Below are 19,513 nucleotides of genomic sequence, written 5' to 3'. Positions count from 1 at the left end.
AGTTTCTCTTGCAATGCTATGCATTTTGTTTTATGCATTTAAAAAAGATTATTGGCTGCCTCAGACTGCCAGGTTGGGATGGGGAGGGGGCAAAAACGCCCCAAATGGTGAGGAATCGCCTCTGCCTTAAAGGCCTGGCCTCCGGTACAACGTCTCCCTCCGTCCCTCTCCAGCCCCCCACAAGGGAGCAAGGCCTCGGGCCGAGCAGCGGGGGCGGCTCCCAGCCCTCTGGCTCCGGGCTAGAGTCCGAACCAGCCCCGCGCGCTCTTCCCCCACCTCACTTCTTCATTTAGGACGCCTCCCTTCCCGACAAGAGTCCAAAGCCGGCGCGGAGCATCCCGGGACCCACGGTTTAAGACCTCCCGGAGTGCCCGAGCTCCCGGCTGCGTCCTGGTCCAGCCTCTCCCCGCCGCTTTGTTTATTTCTTCTGCCCTGCCCCCTTTCTCCGCGGAACTCGGGACGCCTTATCCAGGGTTGGGACCCTGCGCATGCTCACTAGCCGTGACCTTTTTTTAATTTTTTTTTTTTTTGGTGGGATGGGGGAGGGAGGGGCGCGCGCCGGGGCACTAGCTGCTGCAATCTGTTGCGCCGGCTCCGGGAGCCGGCAGATCCGGGTCTCGTGGCAAGCAGTGACGTGGGCAATCGAATCAAAACAGAGGAGGAAGGCGGCGGTGGCGGCTTCGGGGCTGGCTAGCTGCAGCGGTCGCGTCGGCAGCAGCGGGGGCTGGGGGCCCGGGACTCCGACTGTCTTTCGTTCCAGCTCCTGCTCAGCCTGGCTGGGGTCCCGGGACGGTGAGTCTTGGCCGCCGCCCCCGGCCCACTTGGGCAGCCGTCGGAGGGCCCCTCCGCCCCCTCCCCCTCCGGCCCGCAGCCTCGAGGCTCCGAGCAGCTGCAGCGCCAGCGCCCGCGGCCTCTCCGCTGTGCGCCTCCAGCTGTGCGCCTCCAGCTGCTGCTCGGGGGCCGGAGGCTCGGGCCCCCCGCGGGGCCCCGCCAGGCGCCCCCTCCCCCCAGCTGGGCCCCGCCACGTCCGCCTGGAGGTTGGGCCCCAGGAAAGTGTTTGGGGGAATGGGCGGCGGTATTATTTTGTGTTGAGATAAGTAGCTGTGAGTGTGTGTGTATGTGTATGCGTGTGTGAGAGTGTGAGTGTGCATCTAGGCCGGAGAGGGAGAGAAAAAGGTTCGGAATGGGAGGGGGAAAGGCAGGAACGCCCCCCAAACCCTGAAATCCCAGTGGGAGGCTTCTGCCACGGCCCCCCTTCCCATTGCTGGGTGGGATTCCTTTGTTGTGATTTATCAGACACGAACGTTCTCTCCCGCTGTCTGTCTGTCTGTGCCTCTCTACCTCGGTCTCTATTCTCGCTTTCTCTTTCCTTCTCTTTCTTTCTCTTAACTTCTCTTTCCTTCTTTCTGTCTCTGTCGCCTCTTTTTTCTGTCTTCTCTCTTCCTCTTCTCAATTGTCTCTCTTTTCTGCTGTCTTTTCTTATCCTCTTTTCTCTTTCCTTTCCCTCTTTTAATTCTCTCCTCTCTGTCTTTCCTTCTCTCTCTATCTTCTTTCTCTCTTACTTTCTCTCCCTCTTCTAATTGTTTCTCTCCCTCTTTCTCTCTCTCTCCCCCCTCTCCTTTTTTTCCTCCCCTCCCTCCTTTTATAAGACTGTAGAAAGCCAAATGTATTGTAAATCCAAACAGCCCAGTTTTTCTTTTGGTCTCACGAACGTGACCCTATTGAAACATCCTTGTTTTTTGAGGGATTTGATTGCTGATGTTGAAAAATCTCATCCTGCTGTTTTAAAACAGTGACTTTTTTTTTTTTTTTTAAGAAAACGGGTGTTTTCTAATTCTTGGCAGAAAAAAAAAAGCCCATGGCTTTATTAGCTGTAGACGCTGTAGGGGGATTTCAGTTACTTTAGTTGCAATAGAGGATATTACCTCTGAATAGAGAAATTGTATTTATTAAAGCTCGCTTCTTTTTGCGTATCCTTGCAGCTTTTCTTTGTGTGATTAGCTTCTAATGGGATGTGTCTCCTTTTCAGTATAAGAGGATTCCAATAATAAGCTTGTCAGTACTTTTAACTAATAGAAGTGATAGATCAGGCTTATTGAGTATACTCCCGAGTGTAGGGTCAGTCAACAAGCATTTATTTAAATTCATTTTTACTTATTTTCACTTGGGAAATTTCTTCCAAATCCTTCTTTTCATTCATTGAAAAAGCAAGGAAGATAATTATAAATATTTATAGTCAGTCAGAATAGCATTTATTTATTAATCATCTGCCGGGTGCCAGGCACTTTGCTAAGCTCTGAGGATACAAAGAAAGTGCCCTCCTTTGGACTCCAACATGCCCTCCAGGTTGTACACCATCAGGAACCCTCTCATTCTTCCTAGATTTCATTGGTCTTGGTACTCACATCAGTACCCTCTTATCCTCTGCTTTGGAAGACTACAGGAGAGCAAAGGGCTGCTCTCTAAAGGGCCATCTTTCCATTTCCCATCTGCTTGCGCGCCTTTGGACACCATCCTCCTACACCCTCCCCGGCTTCCAGCTTCCTTGTCTTGGCTTCTTTCATAGGAATCTAACCTCATTGGTCAGAGAGTAGTTCCTGGCAGGTAGGAGAAGCTGAATAAATATTTATTGACTGATGAAAACTCATGTTTTAGTAGAGGAGACTACGTGTACTTATAACTACGTATATAGGATAAATTGGAGGTAGTTTTCACTGGGAGTGGGGAGAGACTTGAGAACAAAATGCTATTGCAATATCCCCAGCCCAAGGTGAGAGCACCTGCCAGAGTCAGAGGTCGGGGAAAAGAAAGATGTCATCTCTTGGGAGGTCTCCCAGTCTCTAACCTTTTGTCAGTGTATTTATGGATTCTGCCTTGCACTGGTCCCCAGTGTTACACATGGTGTGGTCTGCCTCTTCAGGGCCCCAGGCTGCCTATAGTCCCGAGACTGGATCCCATGCCTTTGTGTCCTTAGCTTATTCAGGAGAGGCTGTATTACTGACCCAGTGCTGAGAATTTCCTTTTAAAGAGAGGAGGGCAAATGTTCTCAAAAAGAGCTTTTTATTCAACTTGTTTGCTACTGTATTCTTATAGATACAAAGAGAAATTGGAACAAAATGGGAAAATAGTAAGATTGTGTCTTAAATCCAAGAAAAGATGATGGGTCCCTTTAATTGGCCTTGCCCTGAGCTCATGAGATCTTTACAGAAACTCTATGTTTCCAGGATTCTGTGATCCTTATCTCAACATAGGAATATATTACTTTCATATCATTACATATATTACTTTTTATATAGACAGAAAATTTGATTTTTGATTGGCAAGAAATGGTAGAATTGCCTTTTTTCAATTCCTATGCTTTTATGCTAACACATCACTTTAGTGCCTTAGCCTATTTGTGTATACCCTTCAATGTTTGTTCTAATGAGCCAACATGTAAAAAATTAACCTAGACATATTTACTTCCAGTTTCAATGTTATCTTGAATAAATTCTGTCTCTTAACTGAACAAACCTGGAAAGACAACCACCACGTTAGGAAAAGCGACACAAAGAACTTGCATATTAACACTGAACCTTGGGAAGAGAAGAATCGCCAATCGTTGGCTACACAGTGTCATAGGGCTGTGTTGTTGGCCCAGTGCAGTAGCTGATGGTCATCGAGGGGCGCTTGTCCTCTTGGATGTCCCCCAGAGGGTTTTAAAGCTATAACCCCAAATGTCCTAATCTGTGTTAGTTACCTATGGCATATCCGCAGTATGTTTATTTTTGTTCTCTCTGTTCAGCCTTGTCTTTGTGACAGTGTGTTCCAAAAATTTATGGATTTTGTGGGCTTGCCCTTCCAATTCTTATTTTATTTATCTCACTGTTTAAAAAAGTGCCCCTTATTTTCCAGTACTTTGAGGTTTGGTTCTGGTCTGAATTTATCTTAGCCAAATGGTTTTTTATCCCTTCTCAGCCTTCATTTCTCTCAATTGAAGAGTTCTCTTCTTTTCACTATATTCTGTTGACCTCTGCTTTCTTGAATTAATAGAGTTGCTCTTCTCTGGATGGTTTCTACTTATAACTTCTAGGTGAAGGGGATGTCCAGGGTATTTCAGATAGGTAATTACACCCTGTTTGGTAGGTGGGAGGTTTAAGGATCAACGTTTAGAGGTGATCTTCCTTCTACAAATGAGTACAGTGAGGCACAGAGTCACTGGTACCAGTCTGTGGTGGAACCGTGTTCCCCTGTTTTTAACAACAGAGCTATTTCCACTGCTCGTTTTCTCTTTTTGTTTGTAACACTTCTCTTAATACTGTTTTCACTTGATTGGACAGAGAGACATTTGGATAAGTATCTTAGAACAGTTTCTTGTGACCTCCATGGCCACTTCCCACATTGTACTGATGGAATTCATCATTCTGTGTATATAGGTCAGTTCCTTTTATATTTATAAAATTTTATATTTATATTATATATAACATATAATATTATATTTATATTTTATAAAATTAAAAAAAGTGTATTGATGACTTTTTGGTTTTGGATATTTTTTCTTTCTTTGACTACTAACTTTCTCTTTTAACAAAGATTCCATGCAACAACTCAACACCTCTACTTTTCTGCTAAGTAAAAGGAAGTACATTTATCATCCTTTTCTCCAGGACAAACGTTAGTGTTAATTTATTTTGTATCAGTTTATACAGATCTCATGCTTACTTAAATTCCTTATTCATCATTTCTTATGCCATAATTTTTAATTATATTTATGTACTGTTTTGCCTAGCTTCATTTGATGATTGACCTTTTTTTTTCCGGTTTTTTGCCTCTGTTAAAAAAGGGGGGGGGGGCTTCTATGACTCTTTTGTTCTATATGAGAGCTTTCTATCAAGGTTCTAGAATTATAGGCCATTTGGTTAAAGTATAAGAATTGTTTAATGCCTTTATTTGAATAATCATAAATTGTTTTCAAGATAATTGAGCCAATTCACTGTTCTACCAACAATGCCTGTCACATTTGTTTTCTTATTAGTTCCGCAACCTTGCTTTTTTTTTTTTTTTCATTTTTTATTATTTTTGCTAATTTGCTGTCTATGAAATAAAGATTTCTCATAATTGATGTGGAGTAATCCGGCATAAGGTATTGACAATTTGCATTTCTTTTGAAAACTACTTGTGCCATTTGTCTTAGTCATATCTGAAGATCTGAGGCTTTTCATTTCTTTTAACAATGATTCATCTTTTCCCACCTTTGCATTGAAGTCACTGAGAGTAATCATTGAATTTGGAAAGTCTTACAGAGTTCCACATAGAATTTCTCTACCTCTTCATCTTGAGCAATTGATAAATTACAATTAATTTCTTGGTGGTCTTTTTGCAAGTAATTATAAATATTGCAATAAGAGAAGACCAGATATCCCCCAATAATATTTTATAACGTTTAGGTATACAACAAAAACAGAGAGTTCCTTTCTTTGCCTCACAACTGTCTCACAACTCTTATTCTGATTCCATATTAGCAAGAATATGAAAATTGACATTTATTTCCTCTGGCAGCCTGTCCTGCTCATGAATTCTTAGATAAGGAGCTCACATTTAATAGTCAAAAATAATTGAAAAGCCCACACTATAATTCTTTTTTTTTTAAATTTTTATTTAATAGCTTTTTATTTACAAGTTATATGTATGAGTAATTTTACAGCATTGACAATTGCCAAACCTTTTGTTCCAATTTTTCCCCTCCTTCCCCCCACCCCCTCCCCTAGATGGCAGGATGACCAGTAGATCCACACTATAATTCTTAACATCCTCTATAACTGAAGAAACAGAAGGGGAGCACAAAACTTTGAGGAGCTATAATGTGAAAGTTGTAAATGATATGTAGGTTGGTATTTTTATATTGCTAGATAGCTCAGCAAAGATCACTGGTTAGCATTCCAGTTACTTAAGTCTTCCTTTTCTGTAACTGTATTTTTGGTAAGCCTATATTGTATCTATATTGACTCCTAGGTACTTTATGCTTTTTTTGTATTTATTTTTAATGGTATTTCTTAATTTCCTCCTTTTTAGTTATTTAGAAATGCAGAAAATTTTTCTAATATTTTGCATCCTGTACCTTTACTAAAGCTATTAATCATTTGTATTTACTTAGAAAATCACTATCATCTGAATGCTTCTTCTACTTGTGTGCTAGAGTGGCTGTATATTAATTAACTCTATTATTAAGCATAGGAGCCACAGAGTTAGAAGGGGCCCTAGACATCTTTAGATCTCCAAAGCGAGGTGGCAGTGGTGGCCATCTGATTACTAGATCCCCTATTTTGAAGGGGGGAGATGGCTTGCACATCCCACAGTACCCTCAAAAGTCTGTCATGCTCTTATTTCCCATGTGGTCAGACAAGCTACTCAGTTCATCTTTTAGAGATGGACGCTGCCTTCTCCACTCCCAATTTCTCAGGGTTTTGGCCTTCAGCCCACACTCCATGAAATTTGCAACTTTTCACTTACATGGCTATCACAAACCTCCTGGGCCAGTGCCTATCAGTCACTACCACAGATACCTCTCCTCCTTTCCTTTTTTCATTTTTCCAATAAAACAATAAATCAAACAGGATGATTAAGCATTGAAGAGAGAAAATCTGCCTTACAGATTAAATTTTTAAGAATAATTTTAAAAATTTGTTTTGCCCCAGACCCACTCCCCTTCCCTCAACTAAAATGTGTTGGTTTCATTGACAATCTGTGGACTTAGAAGGCTGATGATGAAGATTAACTTAATTACCATATATAATGACATTTATTTAATCCTGATCCTTCTTGAGCTCTATAATGTTATTGAGGCATTTGTTTGGTTTCCTAAATGTGATGTTTACCTGTAAAAATTCACCTGAATACTTTTAAAATCTTTAAATGGAATATTTTAATTTGTTAAAAATCTAATAAATTTCAGTTTAAGTGTACTGAAAATAAGCTGTATACTTAATTTGTGAAAAATGTTAAAATGTGGAATAGTGGATTATCATGAGGGATAATGGAAATGAAGGACTTGATTTAAAACAAAACAGAACAGAATACTTTGAATGATTTCATTAGTGCCTGGGACTGAAAAATTGGTATGGTGATTTAGTAAGCACAGCCAATTATGTACTTCCATTTTGATTTACGATATCTTTGTGAAATATCTTTGTTACTTAACAGCCATTAAAACCAGGTGTTGAAATAAATGAACTTAAAACTTCACCAGCTTAATTGATGCTTATTTAATTAGGATCAGACCTTGGAATGACTGCATCACAAAATGTTCAACATTTTTTTTTAATGAAGTATATATTCAATCACATTGTTTTCACTTAAATATTAATATTTAACAAGTTTCTTATATTTTTAAATAAAATGTTTTCAAGTGTTCATTTTTATCTCCTTTTAAAATTGTGTTTTTTTTTTTTTTGGTCTTAAGTTTTATAATGTATGTAATTGATATAAATAAATGTACCTATACTTAGAATATATGCTCAACCATTTTTAATTGTTGGGGGGGTGTACAGTCAAAAATTAGGAGACAGCTAGATAGAATTCAGTCCTCTCGTTTTTATAAATGAGCAAATTGAGAGCAAGAAAAGTGAAAATCAAAACCATAGAGATACTAAGTGGCAGAAATAGAAATGATACTGCATTGCTAGGAAGTAGCCTGTGCTAAAAAGCTGTGGTTAATGTCACAATCCTATGTGATTTTCTTTCTAGAATTGCCTTTTCTTAAAGATAGGTTGAAATGATGAAAGATATAAAACAATCATTTATGGGGAGATCCACCTCTCCATTGTAATAATGAAAGTTTAGCAAAATCTGACAGTGGAAATAGACAATATTCTATCCTAGGATTTGTCTTTTGCTTGGTTTCCAAGGGGAAAAGAGCATATTTCATGATTTTCTCTCCTAAGGCTATTATTGTATGTTGGTTACTCAGACTTTAAGCCCCATATATTATATGAAAACTTACTTAGCTAAAGGAAAGTCAAAATGTTTGTTAAAAACATTTTTATGAAAAGATGCTAAATTTATTCATGGCAAAAATGAGATAGCATTAAAAAGAACTAGTCTAGATTTCTATTAAATCTGAATTTTATATGCAATATTTATACTTCATTTTACCTTGTTTTGGAAAAAGTTTCTTTTCTTGTTAATTATTTTCATACTGACTTTTTCATTTCCTATTTTTTCACATCTAGCTTCACAGCATGGAAATATTTATGTACACATCTATATATGCAAACACACATATATACAGAAAGTATATTTTTTAAAGCAACAGAATGAAACTAGTCGCTTGACTGAATTCAATTTTAAATAGCACAGATGCAAACTACCAGACTTTTTATAGATAACCACATTGACTTGAACTGAGGTAGAAAAATAGGGCAATATTTTGAGGTGTTGGGGACCAGACTTAATGGTAAATATGCTTGCTGCTGTCATGTTTGATTTCACAGCTTTTTTAAACATATAATTACTTGTGTTACAAGCAAATAAAGTCATGACTTACTTGCAACTTAATATTACAAACAGATATTTTGACTCCACTCAAAGGATATCCTTAAATGTGACTGTCAAATACTTTTTCCTTTTCTTAACCTTTCCTCAGCCTGTTCTTTTAAGACTAGAACACCTTTCCCTGTCATCCTTTACTTTTTCTTTTACCTATCCTTTAAGAGCCTGTTCAAGTGCCACTTAATCTGTGAAGGTCTCAGGCTAAAGAGAAACATTGAAAGATGGCCGAATTTACTTTTTGTTGAAAGGAGTAAGAACCAGAGTCTACCAGACTTTTAATAAGTCTTTGGTGACTTAAAACTTGGATTGGTTTTTGGGCTCTGAACAAGATCCCAAGTGAAGCTGATCACTCCAGAGCCTATCCCTGTTGCTGCTGACTCAGCTGTAGATACTGGGCACCTTTCCACCTTCCTTCAGCCTCTTCTGCTCTAGGATGGTAGTGGAGGGTGGAACCTGCCTGTAAGGAGGCCAGCATGTGGACTTTCCAGCTCCCTCCACTTTCCAGCTGCTGTTCTGCTTGTTTTCAATTCTACAGAACAAGATGGGGAGCTTGACTGGGGATACCCAGTGTCTCCTTCCTTCTTAGCCTCCCTCCCCCTTCCTAGCTTTTTGTCTTCCTTTATTTTGTTTTATATTTTTAATGTCCATAGTGCTTAACACAGGGATTGGCATATGTTAGGCTTTAATAATTTTTTTTTCTAAATTGATTAAATTTTATTCAGTACTCATGAGTTTATATGCTTTAATAGCTGTTTTTGGTTCTTAGCCAAAACATATCCACATCACTTTTGAAACTTGTGATCCTACAGTTGAAACTGTTATTAACTCAGCATTGAACAAAATCTAAGTATAATATATTGAAAGTTCTCACATGGATAAAAATAACTTTTCATTTTTAGGAGGCTAATAACTAATTAACATGTTAATAATCTCCATGAAATAAGCATATTTCAGTATAAAACTTAAAAATTAATTTCCCAAAATCTAATTTTGTTTATCAAATAGGAATGCTTTTTAATTTTGTAGAGCTTGATAACTGTAGTATCATTCTTTTAGCTACTCCTTTGTGGCAATGGGAAAATCTTTTAAATTCTGTGGATTTATGTTTCATCGCATGTATAAAACAAAAGGAAAGGGCTGGAAGTTTTGGGTCCCTTCTAATTCTAAAACTGATATTTCACAAGATAAGAGCTGAAGACCTTTTGTTAGCAACTTTTAAGTTCAAAATCTTTTCCCCCCTTTTGTTTAGCTTTTAAAATTTTTTTTTCATATTTGTCATGTTGTGCAAGAAAAATAAGACCAAAAGAGAAAAAACACAAGAAAAGGGGGAAAAATGGTTAAAATACTATCCTAGTCTGTTTATTAAATAAGATAAATACTAATCTTGTTAAAAGTTAAAAAAAAATTCTCTATTTTGAGTTAGGAGGATCCTCAGAAATCTCTTAGCTTAAGTTGTACAGAATGAGGGATCTCCTTTACAACATCACCAATAAATTGTCATCCAGACCCCAATCTTCAGCAAGGAGGAGGCCCATGCTCCTTTCCGAGGAAGCTTGTTCCACTTTGAGGCAATTCATATTGGAAAGTTTTGCTCAGTTTCAAGCCTTAATCTTCCTTTCTGCAGTTTTTAACCATTGTTTCTAGTATGATCCTGGAGCCAAACAGAACAAATCTATTTGGTTCTTTAATCATGACTATTTGGGACCTGAAAGCAGATTCCAAATCATCTCATCTTTCATAAACATCTCCAATTGATTAAATGTCTCCAGTTCCTTGAGTTTACCATTGTGTGCTGTGATCTGCTGTCACTCATTCTTGGTGTCCTAAAATGAGACACCCAGAACTGAAAATAATATTCTAGGTATGCGCTCTGGAAGGCAGAATTCAAGAGGATGCTTTCTTGTTCTGGACACCGTGCTTGCATCTGTTGTGCATTCAACCCTAGGTTGCATTCTTTTTTAATTGCCACTCTGCATTGATTAAGGGCAGCTAGATTGCTCAGTGGAATCCTGGGAGTACTTTTCTTCCTGAGTTCAAATCTGACTTTAGATAATAGTCATTTATGACCTGGATGCTTAATCATGTATGCCTCAGTTTCCTCATCTATAAAATGAGCTGGAGGAGGAAATGGCAGCAATCTACTCCTTTATCTTTGTTAAGAAAATCTTAATTGGAGCCACAAAGAATCAGGTGTGACCGAACAATAACAAACAACATTGATTCATTTGATTCATATTCCATTACTTTCACATACCATACATGATTTATCTACCAGTTCACCAAGAGAACGCGGCTTTAATTTCCAATTTTTTGGCTACTACAAAAAGAATTGCTATGAATATTTTTGTACGCATAGATTCCTTCCTTCCTTTCTCCCTGCCTCCTTCCTTCCCTTTCCCCATTTGGGTTGTAACCCTAATAGATGGTATAGGTAAGTCCAAAGGTATGTAGATTTTGGTAACTTTAATTTAAATAAATTGGGTAATACTGTCATTTTTATTATATTGGGTTGACCTACCCATGTGCAGTTAATATTTCTTCAATTATTTAGTCCTTTTTATTTCTGTATTGTTTCATAGTTAGATTTATATAGTTTCTTAGGGAATCACAATAGATACTCTAATAAAGGTTCTATGTTATTTTGAATGGAATTTTTCCTTTTTAAATTTTGTTAGAAAAATGTAGGAATGCTGAACATTGATGTGGTTTTGTTTTACATCCTGCAGATTTGCTAGATTTTTGTTTCCTATTTATGCTTGTCCCTTAATTTCTTTTTTTTCTTACCTTTTGCTATAGCTAGCATTTCTAGCATTGTGTTGATAATAATCATTGGCATCTTTGCTTCACACCTTGTATTACTGGAAAGATCTTTATCTCCATTACATAATCTCCATTATGAATAATGCCAGAAATCTCTCCAACATCAGACCATTTGGGAGTGACAATTGATAGAATTTCACAATGTGATAGAACATGATTATCTAATTGAAATAAAAGTTCATCAAACAGAAAAGTTGTCCCTTAAAATGATAACATTAAGCTATTGTTAAATCTCAGAAAATCATTTCATAAACCATTCAAGCCTGTCAGGGGTAAAGAGAGCAATGACTTTTAATTAGATTAAGGTGTTTCTTAAATCTGATAATGATTCTTAATACATTTTCTGGGACCTTAGTATAGATTCTTGAACTTTACCCAGTTTTCTAAACCAAAGGGGTTAGGCTTTTGAAAAAAAGACTAGAATATTTAGTTTCAGGCATTCATTTCTCAGATGGAAGTTTTCTTTCAGTTAAGTCTGGAAAGAGAGCTTAAGGCTGGAGAAATGTTTATTTTTTATATTTTTAATAGAAAAAAAGGAAGAAATAATAATTCTGTTGCAGTTAGGGTAATATTAGTATTAGTAAAGCAAATAATAAACGTCTTCTTTTTTCTTAGCAGATGTATCTTGTATATTTTTTTCCTTTATATTTTACAGCTTCTTGATCAGATTTGCCAGTCTTTAGGCAGATCCCAATTTTTTTTAAAACCCTTATCTCATTAGAGGCACTCGGTTCCTGGCCATGAATTTGTGGTTTCAATATTTTGGTCCAGAAATCCAAGTCCTATTAGCATTTTAAAAATAATTGTAATATTTCACTAATCTGTTTTATTCTCTTAAAATCCACCCCTTCAGTGAGGAGTAATGAAATTACTACCTGTTCCATTGTGGTTTGGGTGATATATCTGTCCATTCAACCAGGGTCACCCCCTCCTTCCTTCTGAGCTCTATTTGCTTTCACTTCTCCCTCCCCCATACCCATACCCATCTATTTGCCAAGTCTTGTCATCTGTACTTGTCAAAATAATTCACATCCGGCTTCTCTCCACAATAGCCCTATTATCTATTATTATTAGTAGTAGTTATTATCCATATAAATTGCTGGAAGTGGTTGTCAGGATTGAGAAGTTTTGGCAGAAGTTAAGACTTTTTATGGATCCATTCCCTAGAATGACAGTATGATCCCTCATTGTTAATGTCAGAACAATATTTGCTCACTTTGGTCCCTCTTGGTAGCAGAGGTCTCCATTAGTAGTACCTGGGATCCTAAGGATTTACTGCTTTGTTGCTCTGTTGCATTTTGGAAAAGCTTTAAACCTGCACATAATTCCAGAGATTCTTGTTTCTTTTTTTCTATTATATTTAAAATAATCATAGTGTTTTTGGGGAAAAAAACCAAACTATTCTCTCTTTACTTATTTCAAAGAATCGTAATTCCTTTCATTTTCTCCAAGCTTTTATTTCCAAGAATTATTTATATTTATTTTGTATACATTTACATATATTCTTCTTGTCTTGCCCAATAGAATGAGAAAATAGGTACATAATAAATGTGGAGATTACACAATCTTTAAAGAAATGATTGGCCAATCGGTTCCATTTTCAGGCATTCTATTATTATTTACATGTTTTTCTCCCTTTTAAAAATAGTATTTTATTTTTCCAAATATATGCAAAGATAATCTTCAATATTTACCTTTGTAAAACCAAATTTTTTTTCTTCTCCACTCTTCCACAAGATAGTAAACAATCCAATATAGGTTAAATGTACAATTCTTTTAAGCATAATTCCAGTTTTGTCATGCTATGCAAAAATATCAGATCAAAAGGGGGAAAACAAACAAACAACAAAAAGGTGAAAATACTTCATTAGAGGTTTTAAAGTTCTGTCTCCAGATGCGGATGGTATCACAAGTCTATTGGAATTGCCTCGAATCACCTCATTGTTGAAAAGAGCCAAGTCCATCAGAGTTGATCCTCACACAGTCTTGTCATTGCTGTGTACAACTTCATATCATTTCATGTCTCTCTAGGCTTTTCTGAAATCTTCCTGCTGATTGTTTCTTATAGAACAATAATATTCCATTATACTTAAATTTCAGAACTTATTCAGCCATTCCCCAACTGATGAACATATCTACTCACTTTCCAGTTCCTGGCTGCTACAAACATTTTTGCACATGTAGGTATATCCCTTTTTTATCCCTTTTTCGTGATCTCTTTGGATATAAACCTAGTAGACACACTGCTGGATCCAAAGGGTATGCAAATTTAATATCCATGTTGTTTTCCAGAATGGTTGGATTGGATCAGTTTACAACGCTACCAATAGTGTTAGTTTTCCCACATTCCCTCCAATATTTATGATTATCTTTTTCTATCTTCTCAATCAATCTGAATGGCATGAAGCGATACCACAAAGCTGTCTTAATTTTCATTTCTCTAATCAATAGTGATTTAGAACATTTTTTCATATGATGTTATTTTAATGTCTTTGCTGAAAGTTGTCTGTTTCTATTCAATAATTAAACTAACAAATAATGAGTATATCAACAGATGCAGAAAAAGCATTTGACAAAATCCAACATCTATTTCTATTAAAAACACTAGAGAGCAAAGGAATAAAAGGAGTTTTTCTTAAAGTAATCAGTAGCATCTATCTAAAACCATCAGCAAGCATTATATGTAGTGGGGATAAACTAGAAACATTCCCAATAAGATCAGTGGTCAAATAAGTTTGCTATTCAATGTTGTATTAGGTATACTTAAGAGAATCCTAGAGACTCAACTAAAAATCTACTAGAATTAAGAACTTTAAAAGTTGCAGGATACAAAATAAATCTACATGAATCATCAACCATGAATTACTAACAAAGTCCAGCAGCAAGAGATACAAAGAGAAATTCTATTTTAAAATAACTGTAAATAATATAAAATTATCTGGGAGTTGGCACCTGCCAAAACAAAGTCAGGAACTATATGAACGCATTTACAAAACACTTTCCACACAAAGTTAGAACTAAACAATTGGAAGAATATCAAGTGCTCATGGGTAGGCTAAGAGAATATTATAAAAATAACAGTACTACCTAAATTAATCAAACTACCAAGAAATTACAGAGCTATAAAAAAAATTTCAAAATTCATCTGGAAGAACAAAAGGGCAAGAATTTCAAGGGAATTAATGGAAAAACAAAAACAAATGAAGGTAGCCTAGCTGTACTGAACATAAAACTACATTATAAAGCAACAGTCATCAAAACCATTTAGTACCGGCTAAGAAACAGTAATTGATCAGTGGAATACGTTAGGTTCACAAGACACAATAGTGACTGTAGTAATTTACTGTTTGATAAACCCAAAGATTACAGCTTCTGGGATGAGAACTCACTATTTGATAAAAATTGCTGTAAAACTGGAAAATATGACAGAAACTAGGTATTGACCAACACCTAACATGCTATACCAAAATAAGGTTGAAATGGGTTCATGATTTAGACACTTAAAGGGTGATAACTATAAGTATAGTAAAAAAACAACAACAACAACAAACAAACAAGGGATAGTTTAATTTTCAGATCTGTGGAGAAGAAAGGAATTTATGGCTAAAGAAGAACTAGAGAACATTATGACATGCAAAATGGATAATTTTGATTACATTAAAAAGGTTTTGTACAAACAAAGCCAATGCAGCCAAGATTAGAAAACAAGCAGAAAACTGGGGGGGAAATTTTATATCCAAGGGTTCTGATAAAGGCTTCATTCTAAAATAAAGAAGTGACTGAAATTTATAAGATACAAGCCATTCTCCAATTGATAAATGGTCAAAGGAAATGAAAAGACAATTTTCAGTCAAAGAGATTAAAACCATTTTTAGTCATGTGAAAAATTGCTCTAAATCATTATTGATTAGAGAAATGTGTATTAAGAAGGCTGAGGTACTGCTACACACTTCTCAGATTGACAGGAAAAAATGATAAATGTTGGAGGGAATGTAGGAAAACTGGGACTTTAATACATTGTTGGTGGAGTTGTGAACTGATACAACCATTCTGGAGAGCAGTATGGAACTGTTCCCAAAAGGCTATCAAATTGTACATACCCTTTGATCCAGCAGTGTCCCTATTGGGTCTGTATTCCAAAAAGATCATAAAAGGGTAAGGGACCCACATGTGCAAAACTGTTTGTAGCAGCCCTTTTTGTAGTGGCAAGGGACTGGAAACTGAGTGGATGCTCATCAGTTGGGGCAGTCCCAATAGACTTGTGATGGAGAGAGCCTTCTGCAACCAGAGAAAGAACTAGGGGACTGAATGTGGACACCTTTTTTGTTGTTTGTTTGCTTAGTTATTTTTTCTTTCTCATTTTTTTTTGTTCGGATTTTTCTTATGTAGCATGATAAATGTGGAAATATGTATAGAACTGCACATGTTTAACCTGTATTGGATTACTTGCTAAGGGAAAGGGTGAGGGGAAGTGAGAGAGAAATATTTCAAATACGAGGTTTTGCAAGCGTGAATGTTGAAAACTATCTTCAAATGGATTTAGAACATAAAAAACTGTTAATAAAAAAATTGTTCATATCCTTTAAAATTGAAAAATTTTCTCCAGCTTTCTGCTTCCTTCTAATCTTGGCTGCCTTGACTTTATGTAAAATCTTATTAATTTAACAATCAAAATTATCCATTTTGTATTTCATAATGTTCTCTACTTCTTTGACCATCCATTCTTCCCTTCTCTACAGATGTGAGTTAAACTATGCCTTAAATATTGTTTTTAAATTTTGAATTCTAAATTCTCTTTCCTTCGCCTTCCATCCCACATACTAAAATGGCAAACAATATGTCAATTATACCCCTAAAATTATTAAAAATATATCCATATTAGAAGTAGCTAGGTGGCAGAGTAGATAGAATACAGGTCTTGGAGTAAGACCATAGGTATGTGATCCTGGGCAAATCACTTATAATTCCAGTTGCCTCCAAAAAGCTGAAATCAAATATATCTATATTAGACATATTGTTTTTAAAAACAAACAAACAAGAAAATAAGGTGAGGAAATTACACTTTAATTTCCATTCAGAGTTTATCAATTCTCTTTCCGGAGGTAGATAGTATTATTTCATCATGAATTCTTTAACATTCTCTTGGATAATTGGATTGATCAAAGAAGTCAAATCTCTTACAGTTGATCATCTTTATATTTTTGCTGTTACCAGACTTAGTGATGATCTCCTAACTCTCACTTCACTTTGTATCACTTCATTTAAGTCTTCCTAGGTTTTTCTGAAAGCATCTGCTCATCACTTCTTACAGCACAATAGTATTTCATTACAATCCTGTGCCACAGCTTATTCATCCATTTCCTTGTTGATGGCATCCCCTCAATTTCAGTTTCTGGGCTGCCATAAAATGCTGCTTTAAATATTTTTGTCTATGTAGGTCTCCCCCCCCCCCCTTTTTTTGATGTCTTTGGTATATAGAAATGATTTTGCTGTCTCAGAGATTATGCAGTTTTATAGCCCTCTGTTTTTCTCATCTCTTCCAGCTTGACATTTCTGATAGGGATGAGGGAGTACCTCGGAATTGTTTTAATTTGCCTTTTTGTAATCAGTAGTGATTTAGAACATTTTTTCATCCAGCTATAGTAGAGGTGAGTTGAAGTTAACATACATACTCTGAGACCCTGAAGGATCTTCAATGGCAAACAAAACAAATATTAATGGGACTAGCCACCTCTGGGTCTAACCAGCTGATCAATTCTGCCAAGCCACTCTTCAAGCCTGAAAATTGTGAGGGCCATAATATTGTGAGCTAATGTGTTGTCATAGTCTTTGCTGGGCTGAAGACCTTACTGAACTGCTCACTTTTTTTCTCCACATAGCTGTGAATGTGCCTGATTGCCAACTCGAATGTGAATGTTGAATTTGCCAAAGTGAAACATTTGAAGATTGAGAACTAAGTATATGTTCTCTCAGTTCTCGTCACCAGAGGTCTTAGTGGGAATCTAATTAAAGTTAGGTCTGGGACTGATTTTGGTATTTTTTGATGATTTTTAAAAGAAGAAAGGAAGAAGGGCAGATGGGGAAGAAAAGGAAAAATGGGGAAAACTTATCTCTCATCAATGAAGTCTGCAAAGTATAACTCTATACATCAAGAAAGGGGAAACAGAAGAGACTCTCATTTGAATTTGAAACCAAAAGACATACATAGAGTGAAAATAAGGGGTGGAGCAATGCACAGAGCAGTGCATTAAATTGACTGAAGCCCCAGCCGCTTGTCCCTTAGTTTTCAGAAGGCAGTCAAGGTAGAGAGGTTTACAACAGGATTGCATATTAGTGCAATGCACTCACACTGCCATTTGACACAGTGAAAGGCAAGAATGAAGTTTTAAAAATCTTTGAATTTTTTCAAATTATTATGAAAAAGTAAATTTTATGAATTAGTATATTATGAAAAGTAAGTATCTAAAATAATTTTGTTAAACTGAGATAAGCACAAAAGATTATAGAATTCTTGGGAACTACTAATGAAGAAAAATGTTTTTCATGTTACCAATTTTATTTTGTTTACTTATTTCATGGTTACTGCTTTTGTAAAAGTGTCTTATCAGAATTAATGTTTTGGTATAAAGAATCCATATAAAGAACAATGGATTGTTCATCCAAAGCAATCCCAATAGACTTTGGATAGGAAATACCATCTGCATCCAGAAAAAGAATTAAGAAGACCGAATGTAGATCAACATATGCCATGTTCACTTTTTTTTTTTCTGTTTTTTAAAAATCTCTCCTATGGTTTTTCCCATTTGCTCTGATTTTTCTCTCCCAACATGATTCATAAAACAACATGTATTAAAAATAAATAAATTTATTTGGAAAAAAAGAATTGTGTTCAGAAAATTGTGTGTTATAGCAATATCTAGCTAAAGATTATAGTTTTTAGTGATTATAGGAACTTTGGTTCCATGTATTAACATTTCATGGTTTTTTTTTTTACTTTGACACTGGTCCCTAGGAGCTTTATTCCTACCAAAGTTGAAGATTGACTTGATCTTATCCTATGTAAGCATGAAAAGAGTTTAACCTGCTTCAATCTCATGATTGCTTATTCATGTTTACTATTTTATGCTTCTCTTGTCTTCTGTGTTTGAATGTCAGATTTTCTACTTAGTCTTTTCATGAGGAAAGTGTGTAAGTCCTCTATTTCATTAAAGATCCTTTCCCCCTCAGGACTATGCTCAGTTTTAGATGAATAATTCTTGGTTGTAAGCCCAGATTTTTTGTCTTCTGGAATAGTTATCCTTTCCATATGGTAGGTTTCCGGGGTATAGTATTCCCATGATCAGGAAAATCCACATAAAATTTAGGTCTTCCCTTTGTACTAGAGAAGTCTGATTTTTTTTTTTTCTTTCCTCTCTTCTTTTTATGGAATGTTACAGTATCATCTTGTAAAATTTGAGTTAACTATGTGGTCATAGACTGTCATCTGCTGGCCTTTGCTAGTCACCTATGGTTTCTGCAAAACTCCCCCAAAATTCCCACTTAATTTCTTAAACTGCCTCCTGATATCAAAACCATCGTGAGGGAAGTCACTCTGTGGCTTGGATAACTATTCTAAACTCTTTACCCCTTTGTAATAGTGGTACTAAAATCTTTTGAGATCCTGACTGAGGGGATCCTTTGTACTTGAATTCTTTCTGTATATTTTCTTTGTAGTGAAAGGTCTGGATTTTTACTATATCATTTTTAGTAATTTTCATTTTCAGGTTTCTTTCAGCAGGAACCAGTGAGGTCTGGGTAAATTTCTAATATGATATCTTGAACTATAATGTCTAGGCTTTTTTATTAAAAAGCAAGTCCAATGAATCTTACGTTATTTTTCTTCAATTTATTTTCATATGTTTTTGCTATACAATACTTTACAGTTTTCTTTTCCTTTAGTCTTTGGATTTTGTTTTCATGATTTTTGATTTGTCATGGACTCACTGACTTCTCTTTGGTAATTTCTTATTTTCAGGGAGTAATTTTTTTTCTTTTTTTTTTTTATAATAACTTTTTATTGACAGAACCCATGCCAGGATAATTTTTTTTTACAACATTATCCCTTGCACTCGCTTCTGTTCCTATTTTTCTCCTCCCTCACTCCCCCCCCTCCCCTACATGGCAAGCA

The 19,513-nt window shown here is 36.2% G+C and overlaps 1 protein-coding gene across 1 annotated transcript in view; it reads left to right on the top strand.

Moving 5' to 3' along the window:
• The first annotated feature begins 675 nt into the window (after nt 1-675).
• SMIM14 (small integral membrane protein 14) overlaps nt 676-19,513 on the top strand; it is a 65,588-nt gene continuing 46,750 nt past the window's right edge. The window contains exon 1 of the mRNA XM_051965643.1: nt 676-792. The gene's annotated coding sequence lies outside the window, so the exon portion shown is untranslated. The remainder of the gene's footprint in view (nt 793-19,513) is intronic.

The sequence above is a fragment of the Antechinus flavipes genome, chromosome 6 (assembly GCF_016432865.1).
Source record: "Antechinus flavipes isolate AdamAnt ecotype Samford, QLD, Australia chromosome 6, AdamAnt_v2, whole genome shotgun sequence".
Classification (NCBI taxonomy): domain Eukaryota; kingdom Metazoa; phylum Chordata; class Mammalia; order Dasyuromorphia; family Dasyuridae; genus Antechinus; species Antechinus flavipes.
This window is presented reverse-complemented; position numbering and strand designations above follow the sequence as displayed.